The sequence below is a fragment of the Castor canadensis genome, chromosome 16 (genome assembly GCF_047511655.1).
Source record: "Castor canadensis chromosome 16, mCasCan1.hap1v2, whole genome shotgun sequence".
Taxonomy (NCBI): domain Eukaryota; kingdom Metazoa; phylum Chordata; class Mammalia; order Rodentia; family Castoridae; genus Castor; species Castor canadensis.
The window spans coordinates 51,823,678-51,826,099 of record NC_133401.1 but is presented as its reverse complement, the minus strand read 5'-3'; the positions used below and the strand labels follow the sequence as shown (position 1 = coordinate 51,826,099).

The window sequence follows — 2,422 nt, the reverse complement described above, 5'->3', positions numbered from 1 at the left end:
AGGAGTGGGATTGCTGGATCATATGGCAGATCTACATTTAGATTTTTAAGAAGCCTCCAGGGCGGCAGTGGCAGCGGCGGCAGGACGGAGACGGAGGGCGGCCTGCCCAGCGCACCCAATGCCGGACAGGCGGCCGCGAAGAGCAGCGGGCAGCGGGCCGGCACCGACGACGGCTCCGAGGCCCGGCCAGCAGCGCCCGTGGGATGCGGAGCAGCTGGCACCGGAGGCCACGGTCCGGCTAGGCCCTGTCGCCCGCACACGGCGGCCCGGCTGTGGCCAGGCCAACTGGGTTTGGCCTGCTAAGAGAAGACTGTGAGCATCCCTGGGCCACGCTGGCCCCCAGGGACCACGGACATCATGAATGACGTGGCCATTGTGAAGGAAGGCTGGCTTCACAAACAAGGGGAATACATCAAAACGTGGAGGCCTCGCTACTTTCTCCTCAAGAACGACGGCACCTTCACTGGCTACAAGGAGCGGCCGCAGGATGTGGACCAGTGTGAGTCACCACTCAACAACTTCTCTGTGGCACAATGCCAGCTGATGAAGACAGAGCGGCCCAGGCCCAACACCCTCATCATCCGCTGCCTGCAGTGGACCACAGTTATTGAGCGCACTTTCCATGTGGAGACATCCGAGGAACAGGAAGAGTGGACAACCACCATCCAGACTGTGGCTGATGGACTCAAGAGGCAGGAGGAAGAGCCTGTCAGGCTTGCCCAGTGACAACTCAGGGGCTGAGGAGATGGAAGTTTCCCTGGCCAAGCCCAAGCATCGTGTGACCATGAACGAGTTTGAGTACCTGAAGCTGCTGGGCAAGGGCACATTTGGGAAGGTGATCCTGGTGAAGGAGAAAGCCACGGCCGCTACTATGCCATGAAGATCCTTAAGAAGGAGGTTATTGTGGCCAAGGACAAGGTGGCCCACACACTTACTGAGAACCGTGTCCTGCAGAACTCCAGGCACCCTTTCCTCACAGCCCTAAAGTACTCCTTCCAGACCCACGACCGCCTGTGCTTTGTCATGGAATACGCCAATGATGGTGAGCTCTTCTTCCACCTGTCCCGTGAGCTCGTATTCTCTGAGGACCAGGTCCGCTTCTATGGTGCTGAGATTGTGTCGGCCCTGGACTACCTGCATTCAGAGAAGAACATGGTGTACCGGGACCTCAAGCTGGAGAACCTCATGCTGGACAAAGATGGACACATCAAGATCACAGACTCTGGGCTGTGCAAGGAGGGTATCAAGGACGGGGCCACCATGAAGACCTTCTGTGGGACACCCGAGTACCTGGCCCCTGAGGTGCTGGAGGACAATGACTACAGCCGAGCAGTAGACTAGTGGGAGCTGGGTGTGGTCATGTACGAGATGATGTGTGGCCACCTGCCCTTCTACAACCAGGACCATGAAAAGCTGTTTGAGCTTATCCTCATGGAGGAGATCCGCTTCCCACAGTCTCTTGGGCCTGAGGCCAAGTCCCTGCTGGCTGGGCTGCTCAAGAAGGACCCTAAACAGAGGCTTGGTGGGGGCTCCAATGCCAAGGAGATAATGCAGCATCGCTTCTTTGCCAGCATTGTGTGGCAGGATGTGTAGGAGAAGAAGCTCAGCCCACCTTTCAAGCCGCAGGTCACCTCAGAGACTGATACCAGGCATTTTGATGAGGAGTTCACAGCTCAGATGATCACCATCACACCACCAGACCAAGACGACAACATGCAGTGTGTGGACAGTGAGCAGAGGCCGCACTCCCCCCAGTTCTCCTACTCTGCTAGTGGCACGGCCTGAGGGGCACCAGGCAGAGGTTGTGCACTCCGCTGCATCTCCAGGTCCAGCAATCTCTGGATGATCTGTTTGATGGTTTTATTTCCTGGATGCACTGGGAGGAACCACACTTGTCTCCGAGATGGGACAGGATGGGATGGGACTGGTGGGTGGGAAGATGTTCCTACTGTGGGTGGCATTCTGCTTCCCAGCCAGGTCAGAAGGGAAATTATCCTGCGGATTTTCTTAATTTATTTCATCCAACTTGTTCTCCAGACATGGCCTCGGCCCTCAGAACAATTACAGATTCATGTAGGAAAATGTTAAGGACTCCTGCAGCTACGTGCAATGTGAGGCCGGAGGGTCACTGCCCCCATTGGGCCATCCATCCCGGATGTCACCTGTCTCCAGGGTCCACTTGGAGCAACCTCATTGTGAGGCTGGCACTCAGCCATCCCCATCCTTGGGCTGTGCCTCTTGAGGACAGACTTCCTCAGCATTGGCCCTAGAGATAGGACCTGGGGATGGGGGTAGGGCTCATCCAGAAGACAGAGGAACAGGATTTCAATTTGTAGCTGTGGATTGCGCTGTTTAGAGCATTTCTGGGGATTCTGATCTAGTGACAGGAAAGCCTGTTCCCCTCCTGTGTCATGGCTCTTGG

At 56.5% G+C, this 2,422-nt stretch overlaps 1 pseudogene; it reads left to right on the top strand.

Annotated features, from left to right (window-relative positions):
• The first annotated feature begins 233 nt into the window (after positions 1-233).
• Positions 234-1,904, top strand: LOC109679941 (RAC-alpha serine/threonine-protein kinase pseudogene; annotated as a pseudogene).
• Positions 1,905-2,422: the final 518 nt, after the last annotated feature.